Genomic DNA, 14523 nt, shown 5'->3' on the forward strand with positions numbered 1-14523 from the left:
TGAATAAAACACTTTTTTAAAAAAAACTTTTTAATTTGTGTACTTATAAATAGCCATCAAAATGAACAAAAATAAATGAATCGGCTAATGGCATTTGCATCAAGACTGTAAAACCCAACAGTCAAATGAAATGAGTGTAGTTAACTCAAAATTTACTGATCTACTCATTTGAAGAGTTTTGAACTCGGTGCTTAAGTTAATGAGTTAATAAGTGATTAAGTATGTGTTGATTGAGCATTAATAATGTACACCTGCTGTTAGCAAGCTAAATTAACGTCACACTAGATTTTGAGCATGCGAATATCTGTTGTATGGCGCTATGAAAAGGGGTGAGATTCAACAAGATGATTAGATATTTAGAAAAGCGAATGATTGGTCCATATTTTACATTTCTGTCCAAAGAGGTTTTGATCTTCGACTGGACTCACGCAATCATGTGATGCGATTTCGCAGGTCAGAGTTCACCAAGCTTAAACTTTCCAATGCAGCGAACTTGTTGCACAAGCTTGCGTTTCCAGTCTGATGCATCCGCGTGCATATAAATGCAAGTCTATTGGGAGAAAAGTCCAGTGTAACTGCAGCTTTCCTGAAGAGAAACACAAGACTACAAGACTTCATTCACAGCCTTAAAAAAATATAACACATTCAATATTTTAAAAACTTATCATTCATAACATGCTTGACTTTGTTTCTGTCAGATGTCTACAAAAGCCCTTTGCAAGATTCATTGGAAATAATCTTGTTAGACGTCACCATTGATGAGAACAGCAGTGGCTTTTCTAGGGCTCTTTGACTCCATTTCTCATCTTATTCTCTCTTTGAATGTTGTAATAATATGTAATTGTTATCATGTTAAATAGTCAAATTTACAGAATCATAATTATTATCATTTTTAAATTAATTTCTAATTAGGTTGATCATTTGGAATTGGATGTATTGAAGAAGGTAGATGCTTTATTTAGCTATACTTTATTAAGCAAACAAACATGGACATTGTCCTTACATCAGAACCAAATAACAGACATCAAGAATCAGAGTATGGCTGTTTCTCAATCTGCATTCTTCAGTGGTCTTGCGTCCTCGTGTTCTCGTGCAATGTCATCATCAGCTGCCTAAGTTCAGCTCCAATACTCAAGACCACAAGTCTCAGAAGTCATTGCGACTGGAGGTGGGAAGACCAGCATTTTTATATATATATATATATATATATATATATATATATATATATATATATATATATATATATATATAATTCTTTTTTTTTAACGCTTGCCATAGTACAGTTTATTATTTTCAGTGAATTTCAGTAGATCCTGATAAAGTTCAATTTAAGCAAGTTAGTAATAAGTGAAGCTGTTGATACTGTTTGTAGAGTTGCTTAATGATTCTCTGCTGAACTGTTGAAAGATTGAATGTGTTTTATTTCTTTTAAGGCTGTAACGCTCTGGTTACTAAAGTAAACCTATTGGTAAATTTGAACTATATAAATCCACGAATGGGAGGTTTTGGTTCAGAAAGCCAATTGTCTGAAAGAGTATGTAATTGGCAGGGTAATCTTGCGCACGTGTGCTTCATTGCCATTTATCTCCGCATATAAGCACAGGTGGAGCACGCACACGCTATCCTTTTAAGCTGAAGAGACTTGAACTAACAGCCAAGGGACAGTCATTATGGCGATGGTAAATAGCATTTCCGTTCCCCTCCTCGGGGAACGAGGGTTACTTTAGTAACCAGAGCGTTCCCCTTCGGATGGGGAACTTCAATGCTATTGGTGGATATGAACTACATAAATCCACGAATGGGAGAAGCTATGGAAAACACCATAATGACTGCACCTTACCAACGTCTCCGATGAGAGGATAGTCAAGCAAGCGTGAACGCTCCTACATCATGAGAGGCGCGGTCCTCCAACGTGGTCCCTGGCCCTTACTTATCCCACTTCAACAGAAGTTTTATGGATTTAGATATATTTTTTGGGAATCGTAAGCGTCTAGATAATTCTAGGAATAATACGACAGTACATTGGGAAGCGTGCAGTCCCGATAGGGAGGACGCTGCAGAGGCCAACTGCCCCCAATGAGGGAGATATGTTGGCAAAAAATACATATGGACTAGCCCTGAAAGGGGGAGTATGCATATAATAGGATGGTTAGCGGAGAGGGAAGACACAGGTCTGCCCGTGAGGTGGGACTGCACCGCGGCTGAATAAGCATATGTGATCGCCTAATGGGGACCACGCAAAGCGGGCACCTTTACCCAAAAAGCGGGCTGACCAGCGGGCAGACCTACAATGTAGTGGACCAGCAAGTGACTCCTCCGCTGAGTCAGTGCTGGGGGCCTTGGAGGAATCTGCAGGGCTCACCTGACGGGGAAATTTACTGACAGATAAAAAGGCGCACGTATCTCCGTATTAGGGAGAATGGCGCAGCAAGCGTGTTTTAACACCCAACCGAATTGTTTCCTCAATCACCAAGGGTTACCTAATACCCTTGAGAAAACTGGCTTCACTCGCAGATTGTAAAACCTTGCAAATGTATTAGGTGTCGCTCAGCCCGCAGCTCTACAGATGTCTGTTAGAAAGGCGTCGCGTGCAGGATGCGAAGCTCCGAGTGGAGTGGAGCACTCTCGGGGGACACGGCTCGCTTTGGCTTTGATAAGCGAGAGAGATGGTATGCACTAACTAGTGGGCCAATTCTGTTTCGATGCGGCACTTCCCTGCTGCCAACCGCATAACAGACGAAGAGCTGCTCAGATGATCTAAAGCTCTGAGTGCGGTCCAGATAAATACGCAAAGCGCAAACTGGATAAGTAAGGCTGGGTCTGCCTCCTCCGGGGGCAGCGTTTGCAGGCTCACTACCTGGTATTAAAACGGAGAGGTAGGAACCTTGGCACATATCCGGGGCGGGGTCTCAGGAATGTGAGAGTAAGCCAGCCTGAATTACAGGCACAAGTCACTGACTGAAAAAATGCCTCCAGGTCCCCGACCCTCATATCGATATCAACACGACCAGCAGAGCTGTCTTCAGGGACAGAAATCTTAAAGATACTGAGTCGAGGATCGAAGGGATCTGACGCAGGCTCGTGTGAACGAGGGTGAGATCCTAAGAGGGCATGAGAGGGGGGCGAGGTGGATTAATTCGGCTAGCACCTCTGAGGGACCGGATGATGAGGTTATACGTTCCCACGGTGCTCCCAGCCACCGCCTCATGGGAGCGGAGATGGTAGCCACGTAACCTTGAGTGTGGAGAGCAACAGCCTGCTCTCCAGCTTCTCTTGGCGTAAGAAAGCACAACGCTGATCTGGCAAATTTCGGGGGTCTTCTCAGCACCATTCAGTGAATAGACTCCACTTCAGGGCATAGGCGCTCGAGGAGGGGGCTCTAGCCCGAGTGACGGTATTAACCACCACAAACAGTAGGTTACCTAAGTCTTCCTCGCTTCTAAGGACCACCCGTAGAGGTTCCAAAGATCGGGGCGAGGGTGCCAGATGGTGCCTGTTCCTGAGAGAGTAGGTGCTCTCTCAAGGGATTTGCCAGGGGAGGGCCATCGCGAGGAGGGAGAGCTCAGACATCCAGGTTCAGACAACCTGTTCCTCGTCCTCCCTGACCTTGCACAGTAACTGCGTGAGCAGGCTTACTGAGGGAAACACGTATTGCGCATGCCCCGAGGCCAGCTGAGAGCCAGTGCATCCGTGCCGAGAGAGCCCTCGGTCAGGGAAAAGAACAACTGGCATTGGGAGTTCTCGGGGGAAGCAACAAAACGATCTGGGCTTCCCCGAATTGCGCCCATATCAGCTGAACAGATTCGGGGTGGAGTCTCCATTCACCAGGACGTAAGGCTGCCGTGAGAGCGCATCGGCTGCACGGTTAAGCTTGCCTGAAATGTGAATGGCCCGCAGCAATTTCAGCCGCTGATGACTCCAGAGGAGCAGACGGCGGGCAAGCTGAGACATGCGGCGAGAGCGAATACCCTCCATACGGTTGATATACGCCACTGCCACCGTGCTGTCCGTCCTGACCAGCACGTGTTGCTGCTCCAGCACCGGAAAAAAGCGGTGGAGCGCGAGGAACACTGCAAACAGCTCCAGGCGATATGCCAATGCAACTGGGTTCCTTTCCACAGGCCCGCAGCTGCATGCCCGCAACGCACAGCCCCCCCAACCCGTGCTGGAAGCATCTGTTGAAACGACAACAAGACTGGACGCCTGTCCTAGAGGCACTCTGGCCTGTAGGAACGAAGAGTTGTTCCAAGGCCTGAGGGTGTGGCGACACAGCACAGTAACAGTTACTCGGTGTGACCGTGTGCCATGCGCGTCTGGGGACTCGATCGTGAAGCCAGTGCTTAAGTGGTCTCATATGGAATAATCCGAGCGGCGTGAAGCGGCTTGCGGATGCCATATGCCCCAGGAGCCTAATGGCTGGCCCGCGCTAACCAGGCAGGCGGAGCTCTCGCTAATGGGCTTATCGCTACAATCGCTGACTTACCAGTGGGTGTGCTGATCTGGGAAGCGCGAGGGTCCCATGGAAGAGCTGGAGGTGAGATATTTGCTCTCACTCTGCAACCAAGCTCCGGAGGGGAGGCTCGAGGGGAGGGAGAAGGAGACCGTCCTCCCAGCACTCGTGAGCCACTGGTGAATTGCACCGAACCTGCGAGTTAGAGAGCACAGCGTCTCAGACTGGTAGATTTCGGGCTGTCACATCCAGGGAAGCTCTTTCATTGATGTTTTCATGGCAGTAAAAAGTTCCGTTGGAATTGGGGCCCCGCCTTCCAGTGGGGAAAGAGCAAGTTCCCTCTTCTCCAGATGACCTGTCCCAGGGACGCTTTGTGGTCCGTTACTGGACTTAGCTGCATTCTGGGCAGGGGGGGCTGCCTGCTTCCGAGGTGCTCGACGTGCTCGCTTCGCCAGAGGCGTGTGCGGGAGCCGCCTTCGGCGAGAAGCAGATATGGATGGTACAGAGGGCGGAGCGGGCTTACGGTCCCACTGATCGATGACATTACCCATCAGACTGCTCTCTCACCGCCTCGAATTCCTGGGTGAATTCACAGGCGGTGTCGCCGAATAGGCCCGCTTGGGATATGGGGGAGTCAATCGGACTTTGTCGACTTCACGCATTTCAGCCAAGTTTTAGCCAGGGGTGGCGCTCCTGGACCACTAGTGTGGACATCGTCCTCCCCAATGCACACGCAGCCGACTTAGTGGTCCGAAGAGCATAGTCGGATGCGGTGGAAAGCACATAAGCCTGGGTTGGACCCACCCTTTTGCAGCTCGGCCAGCGCCTGTGCTTGGTAGCGCTGGTAGGTGGCCATCGCATGCAAGGCGATAACAGCCTGGCCCACAGCCTTGTAAGCTCTAGCTCCGAGGGAGGCAGATAACTTACAGGCTTTGGACGGGAGACGAGACGAGACAAAGATTGAACGCAATCGCGCGCTCAACCTGAGGAATCGCAACATACCCCCTGGCCGCTCCACCGTCAAGAGTGGTGAGGGCGGAGGGACACGCAGCACGAGCAGAAAAAAGTGCCCTTCAAGACTGCATAAGCCTACTGTGCACCTCCGGGAAGAAGGGGACGAGAGGCTTTGCCCTCTGGTCCTCTACATAGCATCCATCTAGTCGGTCCGGCCGCGGAGCTGGGGGATAAACCATCAACAACCCACGGCCGAAGCAGCCTGGGAAAGCACGGCTAACATGTCCGTTTCAGGATCACCGGACAATGAAAACCCATGTCACGGTGGACGTCTGGTCTCCGGTGTCATCGAGCGTAAGGGCTACCATCTGTTAGACAGATCGCTTCCCCCGCCCAAAGCTTGGATGGAGCGATTGGAGGAGCGGGAGGTCCGCGGGCCTGTGGGCGATAGATTATCTCTCGCTGAAACCCTCAGATCTGCCCGAGTGCACACTGCAGAGCAGGGGACAACTGGGGTGGTTTGCCCTTTTGCAAAGGCTAGCCGCGATCTTAACTGCGCAACAGTCATGGCATCGCAATGACGACATGAACTGCCCGCGAGCAGCGCATTAACATGCTGGACCCTCCAGGCATGCAACGCAGTGCCCGTACCCATCATTCAAGGACAGGAAACCACCGCATCCAGAAACGCACAGTTGGAGCCCCATCCTGAAAAGGACGTGCTGCACGACTGTGTTGCTCTCTTTGTGAAATTGCAACTTTATACACACCGCTCTGGAGGACCGGACCCAAAGAATGCTAGGCAAAGGAGAAACCAAGCTTGACTGTCTGCCGCTCCGTGTACACACTCTGGATCAGGAGAATGCTCTCGTTCACTCGGAATTGCTGGATCACAGCAGGAGGAACCCTCATCGACTCTCTCAGAAGGCTGTAATCGTCTTTGAAGCAAAAAGGATAGCGTGTGCTTGCTCCACCTGTGCTTATATGCGGAGATAATTGGCAATTAAGCACACGTGCACATGCTTACGCTGCCAATTCATTGGCATTTCATTGGCCCGTTCCATACTCTTTCAGACAATTGGCTTTCTGAACCGAAACCTCCCATTCATGGATTTATATAGTTCAAATCCACCAATAGCATTGAAGTTCCCCATCCGAAGGGGAACTGATGTCTTTTCAGTGATTCTGCTTGTTAACTACAGGTGTTCATCATTAATGCTAAATCAACACTTAATCACTTAAATATCTCATTACTTTAATATGGAGTAGGTTCACAGTACCTATATAAATTATTTTTTTAACTCATGGTTTGTAGCAATCGTTTTCCTCAAACAGTTTAAGTTGCTTTAATTTATTGAGTGTTACTGTACTCAATTGGTTTAAGTTCTCTTCATTTACTGGCTTTTACTGTGCTCAGATTTACTGGAGTAGGTGGATTAATGGCCATATGAAAAATATGCCACCTGACTAATGATTTTAGTGACAGTGAATGGGCCAATAAATTTAGGTGCAAGCTTATTACAAATAGTAAGCAAAGGAATATTTTAGATGAAAGCTTCACTTTTTGACCGACAACGTAAACTTCCCATACTGGGAAAATTAGGTGGCTGGTAATCTAAACCACATTCAATTGGAGACTGGCTCGTAGCTGACACTGGTAAAGGGTTGTGTGCGTACTCAACCTATGAAAGCTACTGGCTCCAAGAAGCAGGATTCTGGGATACCAAACATCACACAGCAGCGGATACCTCTGTATCCTGTACAAGAATTAGAGGCGCTTCACACAGAGAAACTAGACCAAGGGGAGCACAACAGCCCTTGCCTGAGGAATCTATGCACGTTTCCTTGGTGTCTACAACCTCGGCTTTGGGGATGCTCCCTGACATTGATTTGGCTATGTTACAAGCATCAGCCACTGACGAGGATAAGTCCTTCTGGGATACCTTTTCTTCCACGTTTGATGAAAAGATGGGTCTATGGCACAACAACCCTGGTCGCCTATGTCTCCCACACGTGGCACTGTCATTCCTTGTCCACGAATTTCATGGTTGTCACTCATCGTGGATGAAGAAGGGTACACGAAACGAGGCAATCTTTGTTTTGTGTCCAAAAACTAGAAACCACCATTAATAACATACTTGACAAATGTCTTATATGCTCTCAATATAATGTATCAAAGCCTGTGGCACAACACCAACATTTACCAAGACCAATCACACCTTTTTCTGAATGGCAAGTAGATTTCACGCATATGCCCAAGAGGGAACCGTTTAAGTATCTACTGGTCTGCGTGGGTAAATTTTCAAAATGGTTAGAAGCTTTTCCCTGCTCAAGGGAAAATGCACAAATGGTAACACAGAAATTGATCTCTGAAATTATACCTAGATATGAGATCCCACAGAGTATCGATTCAAATAAAGGAACACCTTTTACATCAAAGGTAACACAACAATTGGCAACTGAATTAAATATAAATTGGCGCTTCCACATACCCTATCATCCACAATCATCTGGATTTGCGGAGCGAACTAACAAAACCTTGAAAGGAAAGATAAAGAAGGCCTTAAGACAACAAGGTCATAAAGATTGGGTAAAAATTTTACCAATAGTACTAGCAGATTTGAGAATGACACCACAAGCAAATTTGGATTCTTTATCACCATATGAGGTGGTCATGGGAAGACCTTTCCCTATCCCATGGCAAGGGGGAATTATGGGAGTGGGTATTGAGCTTTCTAGCCACATGTCAGAATTCTCAGCAACCCTAATTCAGAAACTCAATCAGTATTGGGAAAGGGTAACAAAGAAACACCCTGAAATTCCACTTGAGGCAGCACACCCTTTCCAGATAGGGGACAAGGTCCTAATAAAACATATAAAAGCCCAGAAAGATTTAACTGACCCCAATTACGAAGGGCCAGCTGAGGTTCTGGCTGTTACACGCACTGCTGTATTAACTGATCTTTTTCCACAGTGGATCCATGGCACCAGAGTGAAACCATTGAAGTAAATGTCTATGATATGATATTAATCGTTTTTGTTTTGCAGACTACTTCTACTGATAACCCTACTGGGACTGACACAGGCCCACACTGAAGTACACATCTTATTCTGGCAGTATGCCAACAGGACTGCACGACAGACAACCAATGAGTCATGTGTTGTCTGCCAAGAAGTGTTCTCTTCCGCTGTGACTATATCCTTGAAACCTTTGCCTTTTACATGTACTAGACTTGCTTTTTGTACAAATACTTTGGCAAATACATATAAGTGGCGCCCCACATGTGTTTCCAACAAGAAAACATGGGAGCCCCTTGGCAGATCAACTAGCAGAAAGAATCATTCTGTTGTAATACCTACACCAAGAACTGTGGGTTTGAATTTTTTGTTGACGAAACCCCAGGGGTTAACTTTTTCTTTTTGCTTTAATGAGACAAATGGAGGTAATGTATCCACCTTAAGAGCTAAAGATTGTAATATAGTAATTGGCAAAAGGGATCGATTTTCGGCGGTATATTCACCGTGGCGAAAGAATAAAAAATATAGTTCTCTGCTGTGTTTGTCCCCGTTACATTACAGGCACCTGTGAACTGAACAACCTTAGATGTGTTAATATCACAAATGAGACAGCTGTCACTGCATGTTACAACCTGAACAACACATACTGTCAATGCAGCAATGTAACTTGTGTCCCCACTTGGCCGAGACAGGATGCGGTCTTGGAAAGGAAACACACAGACCATCTGCAATTTACCCCAACACAGATAAATAAGGATTAATAGGAAACTGAACTGTTCCCAGTCTATTATAATATACTCTATTATAATGAATAGCTGAATGTGTGCCACCCAAATAGTGTCGTGCCATTATTCGCTGGGTGTTGTGTTTTATTAATGTCTACTTTACACCTATCCCAACTGTACCTCATACAGTAAATAAAAAATCATTATTTATTGCACATCGTAACAAAGATGATGATGTTGATATTGATAGCAGAGGTCCAAGAAGATGTTAATAACATTTACATATGTCATTATGGTTTGCCCCGGCTTAGATCCTGTGGCAGGGTTTACATGTCTTTAAATGTGTGTGGGTCTGCAGTTGGATTTATCTCAGCACGTGATTTATTCAGCCTTGTGTAGTTTAAAACCTTTGTGGGTTTCTTCTTCAGTTTTGTATGAAACAGACCTTCGATTTGTGTTTTCTGATTTTATTTAATTAAATTCAATTCATCTTTATTTGTTTAGCACTTTAACATTGTGGATTGTGTCAAAGCAGCTTCACATAGAATATTATAGTGAACTGAATGTGTCAGTTTAGCGTGTTTTAATTTTCACTGCTGGGAGTCTAAACTGTAGAAGAGCAAATCTATCGATGCGCAGCTCTACAAGTCAAAAAATTCACTTATCGGCCAAAGTGAAGGATAAAAACCTTGAGAGAAACCAGGCTCAGTTGCGCATGACCATTTCTCCTATGCCCAAACCTCTTGTGCAGAGCTGCAGTCTAGGCGCCAGAGGCTGGAGAACACTGGACGTCAAAGAAGACTTAGCGTTTCTCGGAGTGTCACCGGAATCATACGCATGCTCTCTACTCCTCCATGACCACCACAGCAGCTGATCAGGATACGGCCTGGTCCGGGATTGTGGAAACTTTGGGATCTTTTCACAAGTCTTGGATCATCAGTGGGACTGCATAATCTCTGGGGGCCTCGGGATGAGTATCCCTAGGTGGAAATAGCTGCCGTTCATAGTGCATAAAAAAGAGATGGCTGGAGCACATTCGTGCATCATTCTGCTATTTGATGCATTAAGTGTATGCTTTACTAAACAGTTAGGTCTTTAATCTAGTTTTTGAACAGCAAGAGTGTGTCTGAGCCTTAGACATTATCAGGAAGGCTATTTCAGAGTTAAGAAGCCATAAATGAGAGATCTCGACCTCCTTTACTCGACTTTGCTAATCTAGATACTACCAGAAGCTCTGAGTTTTGAGATCTTAAAGAGTGGGTTGTATTCTAACGAGATAGGGGTTGGTTAGATAAACAGATGCTAGATTATTTAGAGCTTTATAGGTAAAAAGCAATATTTTAAATTCAATACGAAACTTATAAGGCAACCAGTGTAAGGAAGATAAAATTGGGGTAATACGGTCATATTTTCTAGACCTGGTAAGAACTCTGGAGCTACATTTTGTACTAGCTGAAGTTTGTTAATAGAGGATGCTGGGCAACCAGCGAACACATCATTACAGAATTCCAGCTTAGAAGTCTGAAAAGCATGGACTAGTTGTTCTGCATCTGAGATGGATAGCATACTTTGTAACTTTGCAATATTTCTTTGATGAAAAAAGGCAGTTTTTGTGACATGGGATATATGATTTTCAAAGGATAAATTGCTAATATAATACCCAGATATTTTATAGTAAAGCTAAAGCTAACTTAGTATCCCTCTCATTTTAGGTTGAGTTGTGAGATCTGCTGTGTACAGGATTTAGGCCCAATACGTAATAATGCTGTTTTGTCTGAGTTTAAGAGAAGGAAATTGTTGGTCATCCAGTCTTTAACATCTTTAATACACTTAGTTAGCTTAGACAGTTCAGACGTCTCATCAGGTTTAGTTGAAATATACAATTGAGTCTCATCTGTATAGCAGTGAAAGCTGATCCCATGTCTTCTAATATTGTTTCCCAGGGGTAGCATGTATATTGTAAACAACAAAGGGCCTAAACGGATCCTTGAGGCACCCCATACTTTACTGGCCTGACTTGTGAAAGCTGTTCATTAATAATCAAAAACTGGTAATTGTCAGCTAAGTATGACTTAAACCATTGTAGAACCTGTCCCTGGACACTTCTAGAATATAAGCAGTCTATGAGGATATTGTGGTGAATGGTGTCAAATGCTGCACTAAGATCCAGGAATACTAATAGCGAGATGCACCCTTGGTCAGCAGCTAAGAGTAAATCTTTGTTTAATTTCACAAATTTTAAACGCACTTTCTGTACTGTGATGAGGCCTAAAATCTGACTGAAAAGCATTGCTCATCTGCAGAAAGGAGCATAATTGGGCAGAAACAACATTTTCTAGTATTTTAGACATAAATGGAAGATTTGAAAAAGGCCTATAATTAGCTAAGTTGCTCGGGTCTAGTTTTGGTTTCTTAATAATATGCATAATAAAAGCTAGCTTAAAAAGATTTGGAACATGGCCTAAAGAAGCACTTTAGCATCTAGACCAGCAGCCTGTAAGTACATTTAAGACTTGTTTCAGTTGTTGTGTATGGTTTGAGGACTTGTTTTCAGCTGTTTGTGTAAAGTTGTAGGACATTTAAACTTGCTTTCAGTTGTGTATAATACTAGAAGTGTTTAGCCACTGTTTCCTTGGTTACTATAAGAGCTTGTGTAGCGAACGCAGACGCGGTTTCGCGTCGTCCGCCTCAGTTTCGGCCCTTGTTTTGACTCTCGAGGCGTGTCCAGCTAAATTAAATCAGCTATTGCTTTGGGGTTATATAAACAACTAGTTAACCGCGGCAGCGGTCGCGGCAGCCTCATGTGAAGACCGACGAGTGTAAAAACCATCGACTCTACCTGCGCGACTCCACCGAGCAAACACACCGACAAAGCACTCGAGTACTTTACTTTCTTGTTTTACTTTATCTTTACACTTATTTTTTGTTGTCAGTGCACGTTTATTATGTGTTTTCTAATTCCTATTGTTACTAACACTCGCAAAACACTGGAGGTACGCTGCAGGCGTAATCCTCACAACCTTCGTTCTATACATGTATCTACTATTTCACAACTCTCTCTCTCTGTGGGCCTCTGGAATTGTCAATCAGCTGTTAACAAGGCAGATTTTATTACCTCCATAGCTACATATTCTGACTATAATCTCATGGCTCTAACTGAGACCTGGTTGAGGCCGGAGGACACTGCTACACATGCTACTCTTTCTGCTAATTTCTCTTTTTCCCACACTCCTCATCAGACAGGGAGAGGGGGTGGGACTGGACTACTGATTTCCAAAGAATGGAAATTTACTCTGATACCGTCCCTGCCAACAATCAGCTCCTTTGAATTCCATGCAGTCACCATTATCCACTCCTTCTACATAAATGTGGTTGTCATCTACCGCCCACCAGGTAAATTAGGTCACTTCTTAGATGAACTGGATGTTCTTCTGTCATCTTTTTCTAATTTTGACACTCCCTTGTTTGGTGACTTCAACATTTACGTTGACAAACCGCAAGCTGCAGACTTTCAGACTCTGCTTGCCTCTTTTGACCTAAAAAGAGCACCTACTTCTGCTACCCACAAATCAGGTAATCAGCTAGACCTTATTTACACACGACACTGCTTCACTGATCAAACAATAGTAACTCCACTACAAATATCTGATCATTTCCTTCTGTCTCTTAACATCCACATTACTCCTGAGCCGCCACACACTCCAACACTGGTTACCTTTCGCAGAAACCTACGATCTCTCTCACCCAATAGACTATCCACCATTGTTTCAGACTCTCTTCCTCCATCTCGCAAACTCACTGCACTTGATTCGAACAGTGCCACTAATACACTCTGCTCCACACTAGCATCATGTCTAGACCGATTATGTCCTCTTGCATCCAGGCCAGCCTGTGCCAGTCCTCCTGCACCCTGGCTCTCGGATGCTCTCCGTGAGCATCGCTCAAAACTTCGGGCTGCAGAGAGAATTTGGCGGAAAACTAAAAATCCTGCACAGCTCTTAACATACCAAACTCTTCTGTCCTCTTTCTCAGCTGAGGTTACTTCTGCAAAGCAGAAATATTACCGTCTGAAAATCAACGATGCCACTAATCCTCGCCTACTTTTTAAAAATTTTTCTCCCTCCTCTATCCCCCTCCTCCACCCGCATCCTCCACACTTACTACTGATGACTTTGCTACATTCTTTTGCACCAAAACTGCAAAAATCAGTGCTGAATTTGCTGCACCTACAACAAACACGCAAGATACAACACCAACACCACACACACTCACCTCTTTTTCCCAGCTCTCTGAGTCTGAGGTGTCTAAACTCGTGCTATCTAGCCATGCAACCACCTGTCCACTCGATCCCATTCCCTCTCATCTCTTGCAAGCCATCTCTCCTGCAGTCATACCAACACTGACTCACATAATTAACACATCTCTTGACTCTGGTTTATTCCCCACTTCGTTTAAGCAGGCTAGGGTAACCCCACTGCTAAAGAAACCCAACCTGGACCATACGCTACTTGAAAACTACAGACCAGTATCCCTGCTTCCATTCATGGCCAAGATTCTGGAGAAAGTAGTGTTCAATCAAGTTCTGGACTTTCTTAATCAAAACAATCTCATGGACAACAAGCAATCCGGCTTTAAGAAAGACCACTCAACTGAGACTGCCCTGCTCTCGGTCGTGGAGGATCTCAGACAGGCTAAAGCAGACTCTGAAACATCAGTCCTCATTTTGCTGGACTTGTCAGCTGCTTTTGACACTGTCAACCACCAGATCCTGCTATCTACGCTCGAGTCACTGGGCGTTGTGGGCACTGTTATACAATGGTTCAGATCTTACCTCTCTGACAGGTCATTCAGGGTGTCTTGGAAGGGAGAGGTGTCCAACCTACAGCATCTAAACACTGGGGTACCTCAAGGCTCTGTTCTTGGGCCACTTCTCTTCTCCATCCACACATCATCTCTAGGACCAGTCATCCAGAGACATGGATTCTCCTACCACTGCTATGCTGATGATACCCAGCTATACCTCTCTTTTCATCCTGATGATCCCTCGGTTCCAGCTTGTATCTCAGCCTGCCTGTTGGATATTTCACACTGGATGAAAGATCATCATCTTCAGCTGAACCTCGCAAAAACAGAAATGCTTGTAGTTTCTGCCAACTCGACTCTACACCATAACTTTTCAATCCAGATGGATGGGGCAACCATTACTGCATCCAAAATGGTGAAAAGCCTTGGAGTAACGATTGATGACCAACTAAACTTCTCTGACCACATTTCTAGAACTGCGCGATCGTGCAGATTCGCACTCTATAACATCAGAAAGATCCGACCCTTCTTATCTGAACATGCAGCTCAACTCCTTGTTCAAGCTCTTGTTCT

Source organism: Danio rerio, chromosome 5 (genome assembly GCF_052040795.2).
Source record: "Danio rerio strain M-AB ecotype USA chromosome 5, GRCz13ab, whole genome shotgun sequence".
NCBI classification, from domain to species: Eukaryota; Metazoa; Chordata; class Actinopteri; order Cypriniformes; family Danionidae; genus Danio; species Danio rerio.